The following is a 15,398-nucleotide window of genomic DNA, read 5'->3' as shown; positions in this document are numbered from 1 at the left end:
TCTCAGCACTCAGGAGGCTGAGGCAGGAAGACTGTTGCAAGAGACCAGCCTGAGCTACAAAGTCAGCTCCAGAGAAGCTTGAACTGCATACTGAGTCCCCATCTCAAAAAAAATCAGGCCTGGGAGGACATCAGTTAACTTTTCCTTTTGACACCCTGGTTGTGTATTTTTGGATTTGCCTGTGTGACCTTAGGAAAGTTGGACAGCCTCTCTGAACCTTCAGTTCCTCATCTGTCAAAAGGGGAACAGGTACAGGTGAGAATGAAAGGCGACAATGAGGGTCAACCTGAGCTCTTCCTGGAACTCAGGAAGCGCCCTCCTGCAGGCTGACATGCAAACAGGTCACAGCTGCAGTGGCCCTACATTCTGCAGGCTGGGACTCTTCAGGGTCTCTGTGAGTGAAATGGAGGGGAGGTGTAAGAGAAGCTGTGGCCCGCGGTGTGGATGCCCCCTGCCTAGGTGCTTCAGCAGGACAGTTTCTTGCTTTCTGCCCCAACCGGGAGATGGGAAGTGATGCCCCTTTCACAGGCTCAGGCCCTGCTCAGGGACCTGGCCTGCTCTGCTGAGCCCTGGGCAGGAGCAGGAGCAGGAGCAGGAGCAGAACATTATAGCTGCACCGTTGATGTGGCTGGAAAGAGGCAAGACAGGTGGCTAGACAGGCCAGAGTGGGGTTCTGTGTGGGAACAACTACTGCAGGTCAAGGAGATAATAAACATTATTTTGGCTTATCTTGCTACATGATCCACACTGGCCTCAAACACATAGTGATCATCCTCCTGCCTCAGTCTCCTGCATGCTGGGATCACAGGTGTGTGCTAATGTGCTGCCTGGAAAGCAGTCTCGGAGTTGGAAGGAAGCCTGGAGACCCATCAGGGTAGTTCTCTAGATAAGGAGCCTGGGATGCAGCCAGGGATCGGTGAGAGCAGCCTGGCAACTGGGGTCCTGGCTTCCCTGTGTGCCCTTTCTGGTCCTCTGTCTGGGGTGCTCGCTGAGGCACAGCATTGGGCTCTCAGTGACCACACCAGCAAAGGTGTGTTCAAGGACAGTGCTCAGTTAGCGGCAGATCCACCTTTGGGGAGGTTGTGTCCTGCCCATGTGTCTGCCACAAACTTCCTTCATGGCAGCCTTGCCAGTAAGGACAGCAGCACTGGGATGGTGCAGCTCTCCAGAGCCTGAAGTTGGAGGAGCACTTGGTTCTTTCGGGCTGGGATCTGAGGCCACCGAAAAATACAGGGAGCTTGGCTCTACACAAAAATGACAGTCTGAAACACCTCTATCCTAGCTATCAGGTGAGTCTTCCCTTGGCAGCCCCCACCTGCTCCCCTATCTTGCTCTTTTGAGACAGGATCCTCATTACGTTCTTCAGACTGGTCTCCAACTCATGGTGATTCTCCTGCCTCAGCCTCCCCAGTGCTGGGAATATAAACCTGCACCACCACACTTGACTCCCACCCCACATTTGAGTGGGACTGAATTACACCCAAATCCCTGTCTTTCTCCATCAGCCTCCTCTTCCATCGCTCTTCTCCAAGTCTCTCTGCTCACTACTGCTGCTTCCCACATGGGTTTAGTGAGCTAGGCTTGGTGAACCCCTGTAATCCCAGCACTGGAGAGGCTGAGGCAGGAAGATCACTCGGAGTTTGAGCTACATAGGAAACTCAAGGCCAGTCTGAACTATTATGAGCCGGGTGTGGTGGCTCATGCCTGTAATCCCAGCACTCGGGAGGCTGAGGCAGGAGGATCCTTGCAAGTTCGAGACCAGCCTGGGCTACAAAGTGAGCTCAAGGGCAGCCTGAACTGCATAGCGAGACCCTATTTCAAAAAAGATGAAAAAAAAAAAAAAAAAAAAAGACCTTAGCCAAAACAACACAAAAACAAAGCACACAGGCCCTGTGGCCTGCTCTGCTCTGACAAGGGCTGTCTCCTACTCCCTCTTGCATTGCCTTCCAGATCTCTTTCAGCCCCAGTCCCTAGAGTTCCTCCCCTGACCGCTCCTTGACCTCTGCCCTCTGCCATCCATCCAGCTGAAATCATCACTTTCCCTTTCTCATCCCCATGGCAACCGGGTATTTCCCTACCACACTGCCTCCAGCATTGTGTAGAGCTGGCTTTTTCTCTCCACAGCTCCCTAGAAACTTCTCCCACATGCAACAGCCCAAGAATGCTACAGTTCATAACCACAGCCCCAGCACCTTTTCACAGTTAGCACGCTTGCTTCATTTGCTCCTTTTATGATGTCACTACCTGTCCCTGTCCCCGCCATCTATTAACCCATATTCCCTTGTTTTTTTTTTTTTATTCCCTTGTTTTTGAGACAGGGTTTCACCATGTAGCTCAGGCTGGCCTAGAACTTGTGGCAGTCATCAGCCTCCCGGGTGCTGGGATTACACATGTGGGTCAGTAGGGCTGGCCCAGATCATCCTTTCCTGTCAAAGTCATCTTTGAGCTTTAGTTCCCATTGCCTTTGGACAAAAAGTGTGGTGTCCTGGTGGACTTTGGTTGTTGATGACCTCACTAAAGGTTAACACAGCTGCCTGTGACGAGGGAGGGATTTAGTGTGTGTTACAGCAGGGAAATGCAGGGAGAAGTGGAAGGGAAAATTCTCACCGTGCAATGGTCAACAAGTTCGGTTTAGGAAAGAATCATCAGTGAGCACCAACTATCTCCAGGGTAGAGTCTCATGAAGTGCAGGATAAAAGCATTTTCTTGTATTTTTGAGACAGGGTCTTGCTATGCAGTTCAGGCTGGTTTTGAGCTCACTTTGTAGCCTAGGCTGGTCTCAAACTTGCAAGGATCCTCCTGCCTCAGCCTCCTGAGTGCTGGGTTTATGCTTGGTATGAAGCATGTTTTAAAAGTTCTGTCAGGGGTTGGGGATTTAGCTCAGCAGCATAAGCGCCTGCCTTGCAAGCCTGTAGTTGTGAGTTCGATCCCTGGTACCGGTAAAAATACAAAAAAAAAAAAGTTCTGTCAGCTGAGTGCTGTGGCAGGAGGACTTCCACAAGTTTGAGGCCAGGTTGGACTACACAGTAAGACCCTGTCTCAAAACACGAAAATCAAAGACAAAAACCATGGAGATTTTGATGATCAATAATCAAGTAGAAGCAAATGACTCCACTAGAAAAAGCTAAAGCACTGACCTGCAGGAAATCAGGGGAGAAGATGGCCACAAAGAAGCCCTGGGGGTGTCAGAACAAACTTCCAAGGCTGGTCTCAGAAAGCACTAGGCAAACTGTCTCACCAAAACAAAACAAAACAAAACAAAATGAGACAAAACATGTCTGTCACAAACTGTGGATTAACTGGAGGAAAAAACAAAAATACCACAGAAATCAGAAAACGCTTTGTCTTGATGACCAAAATTAATGCCACTAGTGAAGGGCACCCCAGTATGATGCTTGAGGGGACCCTGTGTCCCATCTGGAGCATTCTGGGCTGGGTAGGGTAGAACCAGGAGGAAATGTGAACTATCCCAAAATAGAGGAAGTCTGATAAAAATGGGGGAAGCTATGTTTTCCAAAAATGTCAGTGTCACAGAAGAGACACACATACATGCACACATACATACGCACATGTACGTACACATGTATGCAGGCACACAAGCTATGGAAATGTTCCACATAACCGAAACTAGAAAGATGCTGGAAACCTGAGTGTGTTGGTGCACCCCTGTCATCCCAGCACTTTTCGAGACTGAGGCAGGAGCCTAGCAACTATGAGCCCTGACAGGGCAATTTAGTGACTCAGAGAGAGACCTGGGCCTGAAATAAAAAATAAAAAGGGCTGAGGATGTAGCTTAATGCAAAAGCCCTGGGTTCAAACCCCACCACCACACACTCACACACAAAAAGACACAGCAGAGGGGCTGGGGATTTAGCTCAGCGGCATAAGCATCTGCCTTGCAAGCAGGCAGTCGCGAGTTCGATCCCCGGTACCGATAAAAAAAGAAAAAGACAAAAAAAAGACACAGCAGCTCAATACAATATTCAATCCTGAACAGGCTGGGCTTTTGGAGGAGAAAAATGTGCTATAAGGGGAATCATTAGGATAATTGACAAAATTAGAATCTGGCTGATAAGATAAATGAGTGAAATTTCCCAAGTTTGCTATCTGTAATGTGGTTATTAAGGGAGGACACTGGAATACTTAGAAGTAGAAAGTGTGATATATGTGAGTTATGTGCAAATGGATCCCAAGACATTATTTTTGTGTGGGGTGTGTGCAATGTATAATGAAGTAAATGTGCAAATGCTAAAAATAGGTGTTTCTTAGTGAAGGTTATGTGAGCTGCTCATGCAGTTTTATTCCTGCAGCTTTGCAGTAAGTGTGAGATTATGTCTAAGCAGAGTGTTTTTAGAGCCCCCCTGCAGTGCTCCCCAGCCCTGAGTCATCCGGATAGCACCCACATTGCCCAGCTCTGTCTGAAATAGAAGTTGCTGCCTGGCCTGCCAAGTGCCTGACTCCTGGCTGAGTGAAGAGAGCCAAGGACTAAGGCAAATGTCCTGTAAAAGAATCTCCCTTCTTTCTTCTAGTTACTGAGGATTGAACCCAGGGGTTTTGCACTGAGCCATATTCTTAGTACTTGTAACCCCCCACCCCCGCTGCTTTTTATTTTGAGGCAGTGTCTCACTCAGTTGCCCAGGAATGGCTCAGAGTTTCAATCCTCTTGGCTCGGCCTCCCAGTGCGCTGTGATTACAGGTTGGTCCACCATGCCTATCCTAAGTGCATCTTTGAATTTTATTTATTTATTTATTTATTTATTACTTTTTTCCTAAGTGCATCTTTATGTTCAGCTCTTCTTGGAAAAATCTCAGCTCTGGCTCTCCCTGGGGGCTTCCTGAATTGGAAAGAGTTGCTATGGCCTTCTGACATGGCGAGTGTGGCACAAGGACTCTGAGGGCTGGCTACACCTCCATCTCCTCCTGTCTGCTCTGCTGGATGACACCGGCCTGCTCCTCTATGGGGTAAAGCAACAATCAGAGCAGAATTTTCTTTTTTTTTGTTTCTCTTTTGAGACAGGGTCTGGCTGTAGAGTCTAGGTTGGCCTTGAATTCAGCATATAGCCCAGGCTGCCCTCAAACTAGCAGTGAGCCCTCTGCCTCAGCCTCCCAAGCGCTGGGATTATGGACATATGTTAAATTGGCAAGACAAGACCTGCCAGTTTATAGATGTGTTTGGTCTATGCCATGTTCTTAAAAATGCTCAACTAGAATCCAACACTCAAAAGTTAATATATTTGTCTAAAAATATAGCTGTCTTCTCTGACCATATTGGGCTACATTTGAAGCAACTGGCAACAACTGGGCACAGTTGGGGTTGATGCTTGCCTGTTCCTCCCAGCACTAGTATGACAAATGTGGCACATGCCTGTTTTCCTAGCCCTTGGAAGGCTGAGGCAGGAAGACTGTTGCAAGTTCAAGGCCAGCCTGGGCTACAAAGTGAGCTCAAGGCCAGCCTGAATTACATAGTGAGATCCTGTCTCAAAAAAAAAAAAAAAAAAAAAAAAAGAAATTATGACAAATGAGTTCGATAACATGTGGAAATCAAACTCATGACCTTGTGCTTGCCAGGCAGGTGCTGTGCTGCTGAACCATATCCCTGACCCCATTTGTTTGGTTTTAAGATAGGGTCTTACTATGTAGTTCCAGCTAGCCTTGAACTTACTATGTAGCATAGACTGGGATCAAATTCATGGCTGCTTCTCACATGCAATTTTTGCTTGGCCTCTGGATGGGAAGCTCTCAAAGGATCTTGCAGTTCACATCTTCTCTGACCATGACTTATCTCTTTAGTGACCTCAGTTGCTGAACCAGAAGTTGGATGTGAGGTGCAGAAACAATAACAACCAAGATAAAAGCCAGGCATGGTGGCCACATGCTTGAAAGCCCAGCACTCAGGAGGCTGAGGCAGGAGGATCACAATGAGTTTGAGGTCAGCCTGGACTACATTATGAGTTCAAGGCCAACCTGGACTACATAAGACCCCTATCTTAAAACACCAAAACCAAAACCAAAAACCAAGATGAGAGCTGTCTCCATTACATTAATGTCTGCTTGGCAAGCACAAGGTCCTGAGTTCAGTTTCTAATACCCAAAAGAAAAAAATTACATTAATGTTAACAGGGCTGGATTCTGCTTAAAACCCTGATGTAAAGGTTGGGATCAGAATCAGAAAGAAGTTAGAGGCTTTTACTGGCAAGTGGGGATTTGGGGCAGAGAACAGAAGAACTAGGAGAGCAACAGGTGTCGGTTGAGTGCACCTTCACATGTAGCCTCAGAGTCACAGCAGAGAGCAGTTACGGCACGTAGCCAGGAAGTGGGTCCTGAAAAGACATGGGAAAACTAAACTAAAAACTCAGGAAAAATAGGAACAAAGGGAGGTGTAGAAAGGACATTGAACAGGGAGTCACAGGGCATGACCTTGGGCACCTCGCCCCATGTCTCAGTCCCATCCTCAGGGCTCAGACAATACCTGACACAATCCACAGGAGACTATACTGGCTTGTGTTTCAGGACGAGTGCCATGGTGTAGGTGTGGCAGGGAAGAGGCGGTCATGGCATGGCACACAGGAGGCAGAAGATGAGGAAGGGGAGAGCCTGAAAGAGGCAAACCCTTCCAGGCTGCAAGCCAGGGATCCCTCCTAATAGCCCATGTAGCTGTAAACTCAGCAGGGGATAAACCCGCCAAGCAGTACAGTGCCCAGTGGTCACCTGAGGCTCTTGGCCAATCTAGATATAAACTGTCATACTCTACGGTCCTGAACCTCTTTCCTCAACTTTGGTTGGGGATTTAGCTCAGTGGCTTAAGCGTCTGCCTGGCAAGCATGAGGTCGTGAATTTGATCCCTGGTACCAAAACAAAACAAAACAAAATAAAACTCAAAATGGATGGTTAAGCTAGAAAACTTATTATTTAGCCTATGTTATACTGCTATAGGATGGAGTTGGTAGAGAGGAGCAATGATTTCTAACCACTAGTGAGCACTTACTGTGGTCCACATCTTTACTGGCCTTTGGCATACTGAACTGTCCTTTTGGGGATTGGGTTCTAGGTTCTGTCTGTCTTGAACAAAGAATTGGCCAAGACATGCACAAATGGTAGCAACTTTTTATTAAAAGAAGGAAAAAACTTAGGCTCTGTAGAACCAGTTTGGACCAAATTTTTTATAAACTACACTAAAAAAATGTTCCTTTTTTTGCTTTTCTATACTGAGAATTCAACTCAGGACCAGTTGCCCTTGCTAGGCAAGGCAGGCACTGGTGTCCCTGAGCTCTATTCCTGGCCTCAGGATGTTTTTTTTTTTTGTTACAGGGTCTCAATGTGTAACCCAGGCTGACCTTGAATTCTCTGTGATCCTCTTACCTCAGCTACACCTAGCAGTTTTGTTTTGCTCTGATGGTTCTGAGTATCAAACCCAGAGCTTCACACAGGCTAAGCAGATGCTGTGCCACCAACCTGCATTCCCTGCGTATACATCCCCCATGGATGCAAGCACATTCTTCTCCACCATTTGTGGCTAAGTGTAATTCCAACCGATCTATAATCAGGAAAAGCCCTGGAGTGCAAGTTGAGAAACTTCAGAGTCTCACTGTGCTGGGAACCAGCAGTGTGGCCTTGGGCAAGCATTTCCCATCTGGGGCTTCAGGTTCTTTCTCGCTGCCAACGGCAGGCAGGGGCAGGCACCATCCGGCACTGTCTTCCCACCTTTTGCTCTCTGAGGGCTCACTGTGCAGCGTGGGATGTGAGGCTTCCTTCCCCTGAAATAAGACTGCTTCTTGCAAGGTTCACTGTTTCCTCATTCCTGTGACTTTAGGACTTGATGAAAAGAACCTGTGTGTACTCTCTGAGTGGCTGTAATGAAACACAGTTTTGAGGGTTCCCTGAACGCTGACTCCCTTACTTCCTTGATCTCTTTTCCTTTGGTTCTATAAGGTGCATGGAGGGGGAGCTATTTTTAGAATGGGGCACCATGCCCACCTCTGTCCCTGAACTTGTTGATTATTGCTCCTCTTGAGGCCTTAAATGAGAGGCTGGCAGAGCAAGGGCCCTGTAGTCCCAGGCAGGCACTGTAAGACTTAGTCCTGAATCTCACCTCCCCAGTTGCTTTGTTCTCTGGAATTCCAATTTAGGCTTCCTGTCACTCAGAGACCAGCTGGACCAGCATAAGCATCCCATTTTGAAGTTGAGGAAAGAGGTTCATGGCTGTAGAACGTGAGTTTATATCAAGATGCCCTAAGAGTCTCTTGTTCCCCCAGGCAGTGACTGGGGTCATGAGGACGCTGTACTTAACATACCTTAATTCTTTTTAAATTCCATTTACTTCCTCCTCCAATTATTATATTGTCTTTTTGAGACAAGGTTTTGCTATGCAGTCCAGGCTGGCCTTGAACTCACTTTATAACTCAGGTAAGCCTCAAAATCAGCAATCCTCCTGCCTCAGCCACCCCAGTGCTGGGACTACAGGTGCATGCCACCACATCCTCTCCAAATTATTATTTTTTTTTTCCAAATTATTTTAAATACATCGGTCTTAACTAAATATTATACCCCAAACTGGAATCAGTTTTGCCTCTCATCCAAGTACTAACAAGGCCTGTGCTTTAGCTTGCAAGATCAGAGGAGAATTGGTGTGTTCAGGGTGGTATGTCTGTAGGTTGGAATCACTTTTGTGATCAATTATTTCAATTACGACTAATAAAAAATAAATATTTTGTATTCCTTTTTCTGTATTGTCTCGGAAACCTAGTGTTTATATTTACAGCCATTCTTAATTTGGATCAGCCACGTTTCCATCACAGACAGAGGAGGCCAAACTGGAAAGCTCTCAGCTGCCCCTCCCGGACCCTCCCAGTCCCTTCCCGGGAGCAGCCGGCCGCGCCCGAGGACCCGCCCCTGCCTCGCCCAGTTACGTCACAGAGCCCACAGCAGGGCCTGAGGGACCCGTGCCCAGCACCGGGTATCCGACCCTTCGTCTTCCTCGGCTCTCGGTACCCGATCTCTACAAGCAAGCGGCCGCTATCACAGTACAGCGGGTGCGGGCGAGCGGCCCGTTTGGGCACTCGCGAGCCCCAGAGCAGCGGTGTAGACCCCACGCGCACCTCACCATCAACGGCCTCCGCGCGCGCCGCTTCCACGGGGAGGGCACGGTGCCAACGCCGGCGCCCATTGGCTCGCGGCAGTCCTCAGCCCGCCCCCGTTTCGCACCTATTGGTCGGGGCGGCGGTGTCAGGCGGTGGCGACGCCCCGTCCCCGCCCCGGTCTTCAAGAGAGCGACGAGGAAGCGGCCACCTCCCTGCGCCCCGCCCCCCGGCTCGCTTGCAGACTCCTGCGGCTCCCGCCTCTCCCAGCTCCTCCCGGCCCTCTCCCGGCTCTCTCCTCTCCAGCTCCAGCTCCGGCTCGGTGGCGGCGGCGGGTAGGTGCAGACGCCAGCGGGTGTCTTCGGAAGGGCGAACCTGAGAGTCTTTCAGGGCTGCGAGCGGCGCCCCCAGGCAGCCCGGGACCCCTCAGGGCCCGCCTGAAGCGGGGAAGGGCGGCGGCCGCGCGCCTGAGGGCCGCAGGGGCGTCGCGCACGGGGCGGGCGGCGGCCTGCGATCGACCTTCGGTCCTTCGGCGTGGGAGGGAACGAGGCAGGGTGGAGGGCCGGGGGCCCGGCGTGGGCTTGGGATGTCGGAGACTCGGAGGGTCGCCAACCGAGGAGTTGGGGGGGGTCTGCTGGTGTGGGACCAGGGCGCGCCCTGGGGACTGTCCCCTGAGGGTGACAGAGATCTGCGCGGCGGCCCCCTTCGGGCGTGGCCCTGGCGCTTAGGGAGCAGCGCTCGGCCTTGTGCGCGACCGTGGCATGCCAGTGAGTCCCCGACGTTGAAGGTGGGGACAGCGGAGTGGAGATGGGGACCGGGAGGGGCAATTGGAGACGTTGCCCAGAGCGGAGATTGCGCCGAAGGACATTTTTTGCCGGTGTGTTCCCTGAGTTCATTTTCAGTTGAAATTGCCTCGTGGAATGGTCTTAGGGGTTTGGGTCGTCTCCCGGAATGTGTAAATTTAAATGCATTTACTGCTTTGCGGAGGAAACGGGGCTTTTGTTTTAGGACTCAGATCCGGGGTGAAACGTGCAGACCTAGGGAAGGCTAGGGTTACCCCAGCTTTAATCTGGAAACCCCCTGTTCTTGTTTCCCTCCTCTGGTCCTGTTACGCTCTTGCTCCCCAGGGCCTCTCGATTCTCTTTCCCTGACTGCATAGCACTGCGGTCTTGCTTTGCGTGCGCGCGCCTATGCGCGCGCCTACGTGTGTGCGCGTGCGCGCGTGCGCGTGCCCCGCGCGCGTATGTATGTGTATCTCCCGCCCATTTCCCTGCACTTTTGGCAACTGCCTCTGCTCTTTCCCAGGGATGGTTGTGGCATTGCATCAGGGGATATTTGTGCTTGTAATTTGCTCACTCAGCCGGGGAGGAGGGAGAACTGTCTGCTGCAGAGATGGGGGTGGGGTGGGGGTGTTTGCCATCGGGTTGGCCGGGTAGAGAGATGGGTGTGGTGAGGGAAACTCAGCTGCTCTAGGCCTATGGGGTAGCACTGCCCAGTCATCAGTCAGGGATTCAAAGACCAACAGCAGCTATTTTTATAAATCAATCTTAAATCCAAGCTGAGCACATGGATTTAGAGTGAACAGTTGTCATGCTCTAACCATTACAGGCTGGGTGTTTGGTAGACAACATTAGAGTTGCTAAGCAGGAGACTGGTACACGAGTACCTGCAAAACTTTAGAACTTCGCTTTTCTCAGCTCCCTAGAATGAGACTCCAGGGATTATCTTTTACCTATCTATCTATCTATTTATTTATTTTGGCTTTCTGGTTTTTGGAGACAGTTTTGCTGTGTAGTTCACGCTGGACTTGAACTTACTGTGTAGCCCTGGATGGTCTTGAACTGGTGCCATCCTCCTACCTCAGCCTTCCACAGTGCTGAGGTTACAGGCATGTGCCACTAACCCCAGGATTTAATTTTATTTACTTATTTTGAGACTAGTTCTCCTTAAATCACAGAATTGCTCAGACAGGATCTTCCTGACATGGTCTCCTGGTGTTGGGATTACAGGTGTGCACCACCCCTGGGGATGTTCTTTAAATCAGATGATGGAGTTTGATGGTCCCCTGTAGTACTTCCTTTCAGATGAAATAGTTTTACCTCAGTTAGTCCTCGTTTCAAATTTAGCTTTAAAATAAAGAAATCACTAAACTATTTACTAGTTCTATTTGCTGCTGAAGGAATTGAGACTAATAGGAATAAGAACTCACAGATAGTTAAGGGATCCAAGTGGTGTGACTCACTAGTCACTAGTGGTAGTTTAGAAACTTAAGAATTTTGGTTCACATAGCATGATGACTCAGGTGCTTGGGAATCTATTAATGCATTGTAAATTCACCAGAGACTGATAAATGAGAAACCAGTTTATTTACATTGAAAGTTCTGGGTGCCATGTAAACGACTGGATTGAATTTTCCATTGCCAGCACATCTCTGTTTTTCCTGGGAGCATAGTCAATAATACACAGGCAGTTGATTATAGAATAGGAAAGGCAGTAAATGTTCTTAGGGAATGTTCATTTTTATTATTATTATTGTTATTTTTTCTTTTTGAGACAGGGATTCACTATGCAGTTCAGGCTGGCCTTGAATTCACTTTGTAGCCCAGGCTGACCTTGAACTCACAGGAATCCTTCCGCCTCAGCCTCCTGAGTGCTGGAATTATAGGCATATGCTACCATATTCTTTTTTTTTTTCTTTTGTCTTTTTTGTTTTTATCGGTACCAGGGATCGAACTCACGACTGCCTGCTTGCAAAGGCAGGCGCTTATGCTGCTGAGCTAAATCCCCAGCCCCTATGCTACCATATTCTGCCTAATTTTTTTTTGCAGTTTTTGATTTATTAGTACATTTCAGACATACACATCATTTTATTAACTTACTTATTTTTGGTACCGGGGATCGAACTCATGACCTTGCACTTGCCAGGCAGGTACTTATGCCACTGACCTAAATCCCTGACCCTATACACATCATTTATCATAGGGAATTTGTACCTGTATATGATACATCTTGCTGTTTTTCTCATTTCCTGGCCCTCCTTTTAATTCTTTCCCTCCTTATTTTTACTTAATTTTTGGTCTTGCGGTATAGTTCAGGCTGCCCCTGAAGTCACTATGGAGCCCAGGCTGGCCTTGAATTCCTCATGATAGTCCTCTGCCTCAGCCTTCTGAGTGTTGGGATTACAGGGGTGCATCTTCATGCCCAGCTTCTCCTCCTTATTTACAAAAGCTTTGTTTCCATTTTTTCCTTACATTCTCTTTTTGTTGTCCTTAAGGGATTTTTTTTTTTTTTTTAAGAGAAGGGTTTTTGGGCTGGGAATTTAGCTCAGCGCCATAAGCACTTGCCTTGCAAGCAGGCGGTTGTGAGTTCGATCCCCAGTACCGATTAAAAAAAAAAAAAAAAAAGAGAAGGGTTTTTTGTTTTTGTTTTTGTACCAGGGTGGGGCTTGAATTCACAACTTTGCACTTGCCAGACAGGTGCTTGTGCCAATGAGCTAAATCCTCCGCCCCAATGAGGCAGGGTTTTGCTATGCAGTTCAGGCTGACACTTTTTAGACCAGGCTGGCCTAAGTGATACTCCTACTTCAGCCTCCCAAGTGCTACTTGGGGGAATTTTAATCAAGTTATGAGGTTTCCCCTCATGTTCCTTTCATGTTCCCTTCATGTTCTTTTGTAATACAATGCATACATATTAAAGGTATGTAGGATTTTTTTTTTTTGGGGGGGTCTTTTCGATACAGGGTCTTTCTATGCAGTTCAGGCTGGCCTTGAGCTCACTTTGTACTCCAGGCTGGTCTCAAACTGGCACCAATACTCCTGCCTCAGCCTTCCAAGTGCTGGGATTACAGGTGTGAGCCACGTTGCCTGGTTCAGTATGTAGGATCTTATGAAGGCATGTTTTAACACATTTCTGTACACTATTTTAATTTTTATGTCATCTTGAAATGTATTTGTTACCAACATCCTTGTGTTAAATTCTCAAATATACAAACAAGGTTGAATTGCACTTAAAATTTTTTTCTGTTTACTGATGCTGGGAAAAAACTCCTGCCCCTGCCTCCCTTTTATCCTTCCTTCCTTCCTTTCTTCCTTCTGTCCATTCATCCATCTATCTTGAGCTTCTGGGTCAAGCTGTCTTCCCCATTCAGCCTCCTGAATAGTTGGGATTACAGGTCTACTCTGCTGTACCTGACTTTAGAGGTTTTATTGTTTAGGTGGCATACATTTATTTATTCATTTATTTATTTTTGGTACCAGTGATCAAACTTAGACCTCACAATTGCCAGGTAGGCACTTACCTCTGAGCTAAACCCCTGGCCCTAGGTGGTAATAAATTTACATTAGTTTTTCCTCATCTCAGTGCCTTGGTCTTTTTCTTTGTTTAAGTAGACGCTGGGGGTTGAACCCAGGTCCTTAGCAAAGAGCTATATCCCAGCCCGTTTTAAAAACATTTTTTTAAAAAAATCGTTTTGAGACAGGGTCTCTCAAAATTTCTTTTTTTTTTTTTTTTAATACTGGGGACTGAACTCATGACCACCTGCTTGGAAGGTGGGTGCTTATGCCACTGAGCTAGATCCCCAGCTCCTAGACAGGGACTCTCTAAGCAGGTCAGGCTGGCCTCGAACTCACTTTGTAGCCCAGGCTGGTCTCGAACTCGCAGTGATTCTCCTCCTGCCTCAGCCTCCCAAGTGCTGGAATTACAGGCATGAGCCACCACACCTGGTTCTTAAAAACATTTTTTTTTTTGTCTTTTTCTTTTTTATCGGGTACTGGGGATCGAACTCACAACCACACACTTGCAAGGCAGGCGCTTATGTCGGCTAAGCTAAATCCCCAGCCCTTAAAAACATTTTTTGAGTCTACTGCCATACCACCCTGAACACGCCCAATCTTGTCTGATCTTGGAAGCTAAGCAGGGTCGGGCCTGGTTAGTACTTGGATGGGAGACCACCTGTTAATACCGGGTGCTGTAGGCTTTATAAAAAAAAAAAATTTTTTTTTTGAGGCAGATTTGCTGAGTTGCTGAATTGTCCAGCAAGGACTTGAATTTGTGATCCTCCTGCCTCAGCCTTGTTAGTGTGCTGGGATTACAGTTGTTTAGTACCAGACCTGTGCGTGCGTGATTTTTGAGACAGGGTCTCTGTAGTCCTAGCTTAGCCTGAACTTATTATATAGCTTGGCCTTTTTTCTTACCTTGTTTCTGAATTTGGTGACCCAGTTTTTAAAATTTTAATTAATTAATTATCTTTCCCACAGGATCTCTTTATGCTGTTCTGGCCTTGAACTCACTATGCATTTTAGGGTGGTCTCAAATTTATAAGGCTCCTCCTGCCTCGCCCTTCCAAGTGCTAGGATTATAGGTGTGCACCACCATGCTCAACAGGTGATCCATCTTTTGACACTAAATTTTTGTAGTTGACAGTACAAATTTTTCTAAATTTAAGCATAATAAATTTGCAGGTTTTAGTTTTCCTTAAAAAGTAAGAAAATCTGAGAACATTTTGACCCTGTAGTAGACAGCCTGTTGTTTCATTTGATTTAGTCAACTTGAAAAGGAAAGCAAGTAAATGTCAGTGTTTTCACTTTGTCTTTTTGTGTGTTCTGAGGATTGAAGGGGTGTCTGAGGTGCTGAGCTATACCTCCAGGTCTGATATGCTGTCTTATCACATCAGATCAGAGAATGCCTGATACTAACCTGACAACATGTAACTCAGATGAGCTGTAAAGTGACTTTTTCTCTACTTGCTATTAGCTAGAAATGAATTACCAAAGCAAAGCCATGCTTCAGGGGAAGGGAATTAAGCTCGCCCTCCAGGGAGAGGTATACAAGAATTTGTGGTCATGTGTTAAAGTCACCACAGTGTGTAATAAATACTCCTGAGCCTAACAGAGATCTGAGTTCTCTAGAGGCTTCAGTTTTTTTTTTAGCATTTATCAGTGACTCTTGCCTAAAGTTGCAGTTATTGTGGTCTTTTCTTTTTCTTCCTTTCTTTCCTCTGCTTCTGGGTATTGAATCCAAGGCCTTCCCTGCTAGGGGAACATTGTGCCACTAATTTAAACCCCAGGCCTTTTTATTTTATCTTTGACCAAGGGTATTCCTGAATGCCCTCTGGCTTTGAACTTGGAGTCTTCCTGCCTCAGGCCCCTGAGTGCTAAGGTCACAGGTGTGTGTACCACACCTCCACTTATCATGGTGTTCTAATGGTGTCACCCCTTCTCCATACTGTGGGTAAGCGCTCTGCTCCTGGAATGTGCCATAATAGCTCTGTGATCCTCTCTTTGCTTATTTCCGTCAGTATGTATTTATTTATTTATTGAGACATGG

General features: G+C 47.4%; 1 protein-coding gene and 1 pseudogene across 13 annotated transcripts in view; both read left to right on the top strand.

Moving 5' to 3' along the window:
* Positions 1 to 9,259: 9,259 nt before the first annotated feature.
* Positions 9,260 to 15,398, top strand: part of Map4 (microtubule associated protein 4) — a 158,372-nt gene continuing 152,233 nt past the window's right edge. For all 13 annotated transcript variants that reach the window (XM_063261101.1, XM_063261100.1, XM_063261099.1 and 10 more), the window contains exon 1: positions 9,260 to 9,413. The gene's annotated coding sequence lies outside the window, so the exon portion shown is untranslated. The remainder of the gene's footprint in view (positions 9,414 to 15,398) is intronic.
* Positions 13,931 to 14,049, top strand: LOC111753639 (5S ribosomal RNA; annotated as a pseudogene).

This window comes from Cavia porcellus, unplaced genomic scaffold (assembly GCF_034190915.1).
Source record: "Cavia porcellus strain 051 isolate PalLab524CR breed Dunkin Hartley unplaced genomic scaffold, mCavPor4.1 scaffold_14, whole genome shotgun sequence".
Lineage (NCBI taxonomy): Eukaryota > Metazoa > Chordata > Mammalia > Rodentia > Caviidae > Cavia > Cavia porcellus.
Note: the sequence above shows the minus strand (reverse complement) of the source record. Positions and strands in the feature narration are given on the sequence as shown.